The sequence below is a fragment of the Chionomys nivalis genome, chromosome 1 (genome assembly GCF_950005125.1).
Source record: "Chionomys nivalis chromosome 1, mChiNiv1.1, whole genome shotgun sequence".
Taxonomy (NCBI): Eukaryota; Metazoa; Chordata; class Mammalia; order Rodentia; family Cricetidae; genus Chionomys; species Chionomys nivalis.
In genome coordinates this window covers 112372352-112381825 of record NC_080086.1, presented here as the reverse complement: position 1 = coordinate 112381825, position 9474 = coordinate 112372352, and the positions used below count along the sequence as shown (strand labels likewise).

General features: G+C 40.7%; 1 pseudogene; it reads right to left on the bottom strand.

Moving 5' to 3' along the window:
• The window catches only part of LOC130882884 (40S ribosomal protein S4, X isoform-like), an 8972-nt pseudogene extending 920 nt beyond the window's left edge, over positions 1 to 8052 (bottom strand).
• Between the last annotated feature and the right edge of the window lie 1422 nt (positions 8053 to 9474).

The following is a 9474-nucleotide window of genomic DNA, read 5'->3' as shown; positions in this document are numbered from 1 at the left end:
GGGCACTTTTATGGATGACCCAGCCATCTGGGAGACCAATATCTTGGGTGCAGCAGCGGGAGATGACAGGGACCGGAGGATGCAGCCGCAGACTTTCCTTGATGCACATGGTCAGGAAAGGCAGCTGGGCCAAGTCGTCCCTGAGGAAACCAACACACAATTACGAGGAGTAAAACAGAGACCATCAGGCCCTGTATTGTCCACATAACCTTTCCCTACAGTCTTAAAATATTCCCACAAAAAGAAGAGACTTAAGAAAGTATTGGAGAGAATTTAGCCAGGTATCTTTAGAAGCTTTTTCTGAAGTAAACATGTCCAAACTCAAAAATACCTTTTAAAAAGAAATCTTCCTTTCGTAAGGCCAAAATCGAAGAACTAAGAGACAACACAGATATCATGTTTGCCCTTTTTTATTCTTTTATGAGACAGTCCTGGTTGTCCTGGAAGTCGATCTGTAGCCCAGGCTGGCCTCAAAGTCACAGATCCAGCTGCCTCTGCCTCCAGAGTGCTGGGACTGAAGGCAGCGCCACCACTGCCTGGCTGTATCATTTGAGGTGGAAAGATTCACCTTAAGCCTGGGCCACACCTGGTAGTAGCCTATATAAAGGACATGGATGAAGGAAGCTTTTGTTCTTTGCCTGTTTGCCCTCACTCTCTCTGGCAAGTCCATTCTTTCTCTGATACTGGAGCCTTGTTCTTTAGGATTCTAGTGTATACTGAAGACCAGCTGAGGCGTCCAACCCTGTGGACTGAACAAATATTAAATTCTTGGAGACAGCCATTATTGGAATAGTCAGACCACAGACTGTAAGTCACTCTAATAAATCATGTACAAGTGCATACATACATACACACACATACACACACACACACACACACACACACACACACCCCATTCTATCAGTTTTCCTTCTCTAGAGAACCCTAACTAATACAGCCTGGCTGGCAGAAGTAGGTGAATAGGGCCAGTATTTGAAGGTTATGCCTGTTCACTCTTCTAGCCCAGGAACCATCCAGGCCATGTGAACAGACATCACCTCATATTATTGCCACCATGCCTTCCATATAGTGGTAGGCATAAGCCATGTACTAAATAAACTCTTTCCTTCATGGGTTGTTCCTGTCAAGTATTAGGTCCCAGTGACAGATGCAAAGGCTAAGGAATATAGAGTTCTATTGAACACACACACGCACACACACACACACACACACGTGATGTGGGAGGGTCTTCTGTTTTGAGTTGATTTCATTGGTTAATAAAGAAACTGCCTTGACCCTTGATAGGGCAGAAAATTAGGTAGGCAGAGTAAACAGAACAGAATGCTGGGAGGAAGAGAGGCAATTGCCATGCCTCTCCTCTCTGAGCCAGATGCGATGAAGCTCTGGCCCAAGATGGACGCAGGTCAGACATGCTGAATCTTTCCCAGTAAGACACCACTTTGTGGTGCTACACAGATTATTAGAAATGGGTTAAGCAAGATATGAGAGTTAGCCAAGAAGAGGCTAGCTATAATGGGCCAGGCAGTGTTTATATGAATACAGTTTGTGTGTTGTTATTTCGGGAGTAAAGCTAACCATGCGGGAGCTGGGCAGGATGAAAAACAGGCCTGCCCACAGCTCACTACACACACGAGTGTGTTATTAAGCACCTGTTTTTCTTGTGTTTCTACTTACCTAATAAACCTGCAGGATCAAGTGAGAGTCACCATCCAAACTGCCAAACTATTTTCCTAGCAGCTTCAGCATTTTATTTTCCCTCCAGGAATGTGTGTGGCCCCCAAACTACTCATTCGTATCCCTCAACACATGTTAGAGTCTATCCTTCCGATGAGTGTCATGTAGCATCTCAATGATTTTCTCTACATTCTGTAACTCTTATTGATGTTGAGCATCTGTTCAAGTACTTTATAATCAACAAAATAACAGCTTTAATCAGGAAAGTGCATTAATATAAAACTATTAGATGCTAATAAAAATATCCAATTCCATGCATAATTAATAAATAAAAACTGGAGTCATGCATAAAAGAATAGTATTGTTATATAAATAAAGCTTACCTGAAGATCAGAGGGTGGACCTAGTCACTAGCTAACCACAGAGGTATGGAGGTCTGCATAGACAGGAAGTGATATGACTGGGCAGAGAGAGGAAGTGATAAGTTGGGAGGAGACAGGAGCTCAGTCTCTTTTAGGTTGGAAAGTTGAGTAGGAAATGTATTTTGCTCCTTCATTTCTCTGGTCTCTCTTCATTTTCACCTATATCTGACTCTGAGCTTTTACTACCAAGACCTATTAGAAGTCATGCTACAATTATTTAACATGTTTCAATTATAGATTACATTTCCTGTTCTAAAGAAAATTTGTTTTTATTTATTATAAATATGGGGGGTATACACATGTGCCATGTTTGGTGTGGAGGTCAGAGGAAAACTGCAGAGTGAATCATCTTTATCTAGCATCCGTGTTTGCTTTCTATTGTTGTGTGTTGTTTTGAAAGAAAGTGGCTCCCCCCAAAAATGGCACTATTAGGAGGTGTGGCCTTGTTAGAGAAAGTGTGTCATTGTGGAGGCAGGCTTTGAGATCTCATATATGTTCATGATACCACCCAGTGTCTGAGACCACTTTCTCTTGCCTGCAAGATGTAGCTCCTTCTCTAGCTCCATGTCTGCCTGCAAGCTGTCTTGCTTCCCACCATGACAAAAGTAGACTAAACCTCTGAACCTTAAGTAAGCCACCCCAATTAAATATTTCCCTTTATAAGAGTTGCTGTGCTCATGGTGTCTCTTCACAGCAATAGAAACAATAGCAAAGACATGGAGTAATAAGTCCCAGCTATGAAAGACTGAGGCAAGATGAGTTTTTAAAGCTGGGCATATGAGACCATGCAGGGAAATATAGTCATATCTCAACTCAAACACAGCAACAAAAATGCCACACTTGTTAGATTTACTAAGCCTAGTAATTTAGTTTCCACAAAAACACTGAAGAATCCAAAGGTGAGAGAAGATGGACATATGAGGAGATTAACAATGGGGGTTAAGGTGGTGATGTGTAGCACAGCTAATGGTTTGCATCTGAGATCCTGAGCCTCAGCCTTGCCCTTCATCCTGGTCCCTCTATACTCAGTCACCAGCTGCTGACTCCCTAGTCTAGACTTTTGTCCAGAAAATAGTCCATTTAGGCAAAAGAAGAATCACCCTCACCATAAGGCCTTGTGGTCACCTAAAGAAGTCAGGGGTCTTTACTTTAGATACCCGAAGGCCTCCTTGATTCAGACCACTTGATCCTTAGCTTCCCCTGCTTGTACTCAGCGATGCTTAGGCACAGGTGACAGTTCTGTTTATTCTAGACTCCCATGGAGAAGACACAGATTCTGCCGCCATTGCCTGAAAGCTGGATCCAGCTATGCTTGAAGACCATCCTCTTTGGTCTCTATAGTCAGTAACAAACTCTTCTTTTCTTCAACCAAATGACATGAGTTTCCACCACTCACAAATGACAGAGAAATAAGAATCCAGACAGAGCTACAGAATTGCCTAGCAAATACATATGATGCTTAGCATTTTCTGTCCTAGAGCCATAGTCTCAGGTGAACAAGGAACATGCAACAGGACCATCACAGTAGAGTAGGGTGACGTGGAATAGTAGGCCCTATAACACACCAACCACAGCCCTCTCAATCTTCTTGCTACATAATCCACTCCTGCTTTGAACATTTCTACCAATGGCTATAGAGCTGCATCATTCCATATATCTGACTCTGTCTCTCCTACACCTTCACTTGATCTGACCTCTGGTTATATCTGGTATGGTCATGTCCCCTCCTCCAGGAATTCTTTCTCCATAACCTAGCAGAGAGCTCACTCCATTCAACCATCACAACCCAACTCCTCTGGTCCATTTATACAGATCTCTCTTCTCAACCTACAGACGTTTTTCCTCCTAAAGACTTGTAACTGAGAGCCATGACCATTTTTGAGGGCTGAATGACCCTTTCACTGGGGTTGCCTATTATCATCAGAAAACAAAGTACAAGTGTCTAGGGGAATCAAAAACCCTTTCCTGGAATAAAACAGGAGCCTAAAGGTGAATGACAGAAAGGAATGGAGCAATCAGGAAGCTGAGCCTGGGACAGAGCTCTCAGAAGACCTAAACAGCAGAAATGCAGGACTGCCCTGGGTCCCGACTCTGTGCAGTTCATGCCTAGAGTCCCTCAGTATGTACCAGAGGCAGAAAAACAGGCTGAAAATGAATCTAGTGTAGACTGGGGGAGGACAGGGATGTGAGGGCTTGAGGTAGAACACCCAAAGAACCCAGTCCATCCTGCCCCCAACTCCCTGACCCTTGGGAGGTCCCTGCACTCTCATACTCCAGACTCCAATCCATCCTACCCCCAACTCCCTGACCCTTAGGAGGCCCCTGCACCCTCATACCCCAACCCAAGGAAACTAACTGCACCCAAAAAAACACAGGTATCTGATAACCCCACCAGCAAAACCCGAAGAAGGGAAACAAACACTACTACCAAAAAAATAACCAGAATTAACAACCATTGGTCATTAATATCACTTAATATCAATGCACTCAATTCACCTATAAAAAAGACACCGGCTAAGAGAATGGATATGAAAACAGGACTAGTCTTCTGCTGTATACAAGAAGAAACACACCTCAATCTCAAAGATAGATACGGCCTCAGAGTAAAGGGTTGGTAAAAGCTTTTCTGATCAAATGGACCTAAGAAACAATCAGGTGTAACTACCCTAATATCTAGCAAAATTGACTTCAAACTAAAATCAATTAGAAGAGATGGAGAAGGACACATTATACTCATAACAGGAACAATCCATCAAGATGTAGTCTCAATCCTGAACATCTATTCCCCTAATACAACAACACACACATATGTGTACAGACCCACATCAGAGCACTGAACTGAGCTCCCAAAGTCCAGTTGAAGAGTGGAAGGCATGAGAATATGAGAAAAGACGTCAAGACCATGATGGATTCACTCACTGAAACAGTTTACATGAGCTAATGGGAGCTCACCAACTCCAGCCAGACTGGGAAGGAACAAGCATAGGACCAAATTAGTTCCTCTGAATGTGGTTGACAGTTACATGGCTGGGGCAGACTGAAATGCCACTGGCAGTGGCATCAGGATTTATATCTACTGCATATCCTGGGTTTTGGGAATCCTGTTCTCTTTGGATGTATACCTTGCTCAGCCTAGATATAGTAGGGAGGGCCTTGGATCTTCTACAAAGCAATGTGCCTTACCCTCTCTGAGGATTGGATGGGGGTGGGAAAGGAGGGTATGTGGAGGGAATAGGGGAGGGAAGGTAGTGGAAACTTGGATTGGTATTTTTTTAAAAGAAATCTAATGGGGCTGAAGAGATGGCTCAGTAGTTAAGAGTATTTGACTACTCTTCCAGAGGTCCTGAGTTCAATCCCAGCGACCACATGATGGTTCACAGCCATCTGTATACTTAAAAGATGTGATCTCCTTAGAATGGAAACAAAGACATGTGTTACGTTGGGGAAGGGGTTTTGCTTTGGCTTTCACAAGAGAAGGAAAGCTATGGATACTATCACCATTGATAAAGGTTCGATTTGAACAAGAGAGACCTCTTGATTAGTAGAGGTGATAGTTCATCAAACAATTTGATCATTCAATATAAACTAACTTATATGACTAACAAATGCTTTTCATTTGATCAGATATAATTTGCCAAAAGGGAACATTCCCAAAATTAGGGTTGGGGAAGGGTTTTGTTTTTATCTTTTCAGGAGAATGAAGGCATCCACCTAAGGGATCTGAAGGCCCCAGAAAATATGAGACATCTGAAGAAAAAGGACAAATCATCTAATGATAATGTCCCATGAAAAGAATAAATTGACTTATTGGTATATTAAACCCTCCAATTGAATAAAACTTCAAAAATCTTCCCAAATGTTTGGTTTTGCTATTCTCTATAGATCTATAATGAAAATAGTAATTTTTTAGTGTTAGTATAACTAAAAATTAAAGCTGTTTATGGCGTTAGATTGTGTCTCACTCCTTCTCTAAACCCAAGCATGTTTGTTAAAGTAAAATCCAAAATTTATGCCTCATGTCAGAGGAGTCACCTAATAGGGGAGAGAAGAAAACTCAAAATTTAGGGACTATTGTATTGCCACTGATGTCATAATCCTCTGGTTTTATTTTGATTCTTTGAGACTTTTCTTCAGATATAAATATTACCTCAAAATTTATAAGATTGGTGTGTGTGTGTGTGTGTATATAAATAAACTTTTTGTCATGATATTAATGGTTATATAGAGTACTAACTCATTCTAGAAAGAAACCTTCATCTGACTTCCTATATATGAATTCAGGTTCAAGTCTCTAACAGGTAACAAGGAATTAAGTTTCTATACTCTAGATGTACATAACAAATATTGATCCTTTAACCAATCTGATATATGCTGCACATGACATTTAAAATGTTCTAATTTTCTACAGTGTACCATAGTCTCACCTAACAGTGACCTTTGAAGTTTTCAAAATGAGGATGGGGCCCCACAATCATGATTCCACCAGGACTATCCAGGTCAATGGTAACACTACTAAGCTAAAAACACCATGTAAAGATTGGTTTTAGACTATAAACTATCCAGGACAATTTTGAGGTAGCTAGCTGAGAGGATCCAGCCTAACAGATTACTCTAGCCAGTGAGACAAGCTCTGCACTTTCCCATTATACAGAGATCAGACTAGACAACAAATGATACAGCTACCTTTCCCAGGATTTGATAATTCACCCCAGTTTTTCTCTTCTGGATACCGTAAAGATATCTCCAGCCCCAAAGAGCAGGAAGTAACAAGAATATGACACTCACATTCCTAAGAGGTGGGGTATGTGGTTATTGGTCATTCAATAGGTTATGGATATTTGACATTATTTAGAGAGATTGGATTCAAGTTATTATTGGTAATAGTCAGGAAAAAACCTGAACAAAGGAGAATAGATTCGGGGATCTCGTTCTAAAATGCAAAAGGGGGATATAGATATGATAGGATATAATGGTAGATTATTGAGTATACTCTGAAAAGAAAAGGGGGTTACAGAAATAGGATAGAAAAGTAGATTATCAAATCTACTATTAAACCAAAATAGCAACTACTTGATTTATATATTTTACATTGATATGGAAAGCATTTGTTTTTAGAAAATGTGGAAAATATTTTTTTTTAGTTTTTTATTATGCTGTTTAATCTAGCATTTTGCCTAGAAAGGCTTGTTAGCAAGAGTACAAATATGTCTCCAGCATGTCTTTTAGAGACCATTTCACCAACTGCTCTGTTTGGCCCCTAGCCTCTTGTCTCTCTCTTCAACAATTGTGAGGCTGATTCCTTTTCCCTGGGGAAGAGAAATCCATGGTTTGTTGCCCTTACCAATAACAAAAATGCTTGAAAGCTGGGTAGCAAAGCTGTTGCCATTGGCATTTTTCACATGGACCACACCAAAAGAGCTGGGATGTCTCTCTCTGTTGATGATCACACCAATTCTTCCCAAGTTAGCACCCCCAGTCACCATACACAGGTTACCAGTGTCAAACTTGATGAAGTTGGTTATTTTGCCGGTATCCAAATCAATCTGAATGGTGTCATTCACCTTGATGAGGGGATCAGATGTGGGATTACTTTGGTGCACACAAAGATCTTTCTCACTTTGCACAACTTGTACTTGGCCTTCTCAGGTGTAATACAATGAAAGGCAAAGTGATCCTTAGTGTCATAGATTAGACGGAAGTTGTCTCCAGTCTTGTCCATACTGATGACATCCATAAACCCAGCAGGGTAGGTTATATCGGTCCTAACTTTGCCATCAATCTTAACGAAGCGCTGCATACATATCTTTTACACTTCATCTCCAGTCAGGGTATACTTAAGCCTGTTCCTCAGGAAAATGATCAGAGGCAGACATTCCCTCAGCCTGTCAGGGCCAGTGGATGGACGAGGCGCAAATACACCGGTTAGTTTATCCAGCATCCAATGTTTTGGAACTGCTACATGCTCCACGGAGCCAAGGCTGTACTGGGATCGAAAAGAGTGAAAATATTTTCGATAATATCTCCTTATCTCTTTAAAATAGATACATTGAGGATATTCACTTTTAGCATGATATTGGAGCATTCATGATGACAATAAAGGTGACTCTGAACTACAAGAATGATGATCTTATGTCCCTGCCAGAAGTAGAGTAAATACGAAGAGAAACCACTGCCATTGACAACTTGTCCATATAAACAGACCTCTTTCTATATCCCCTGTATTGATACCTTCCATTTTGGGGGAATGAGGTACAACAATACACCTTAAATCATTTATCATTATGAGAAGAAAGTCATTGTCTATATATTGATTCACATTTTATGTTATAAAGCTGTCATGGTGGGCAAATTAACATGAAAATGCAACCATTTCTACACTAGAGCACAAAGAATTTTCACAATCCTAAAATTGTCTTATGTGCTAGCAAATAATCCCTGCTTGTGAAATATTTGTTCAGTAATTTCATGATAGGAATACAGAGATTCTCAGCAGCTATTATGGTCTTTGGAGAAATGGGGGTTTTCTCTGACACCCTGTTATAAAAGGACAAAGAGTAGTGACAAAGACCGTAAGGAGGATACTGAGTACTTATTGATTCAGGGTTCCGGCAAGGATAAAAATAGAGAGCAATAGTATACAAGATCAAAGCTAAGGTGCAACCAGGAACTTGATTCCTGCAATGAGATTAAGTAACTAATCTGTAGTGAGAAGTTCAACAGCATAGTTGGTTACCCAAGGATGATGCACAAACTATCTGGAGGAGAGGATGGACATAATATTGATAAGTAGATATGCATGTATCATAGACAGAATGCTCTCTGAATACTCAGATCAATAGGAAAATAAAACGTAAACATAAGATCAGAAGTATTAAGTTTGGGGACTATGGGTCCCCCTTAATTTAGCTTAACAATTGCTAAGATGGGACTTCTCTTGCCTGCTCATTTTTTACCAAACATGGCTTGCTCTGATGTAATATGTTTACATCATGCTCAAGGGCTCCCACACAAACTCTTCCTTAGTAAATCCCTGTGGTCAAGTACACAGAAGAACCCAACACAGGGAGTATGAAATCTTGGAGGAAATACTTGTTATTGTGGCTGAAAATGAATACGCCACTTAATACAATTACCTGTTTTTCACTGAGTATGGTGCCTCAGATGCATGGCCTGAAGGAAAAAGAATAACAGAACTCTCAAGTGATTGATAGTGGAAAGGATCCTTGGAAATATCTCAGGCTGATTAGAGTGACAAATTCAGTTATCAACAAAATTACAAACATACATGTACACAAGCAGTTGAGCTGTGTATATACAGGTGACACACTGTGCATCCCAGATCCCCAAGACTTACATCTTGGCAGATACATCTATTAAT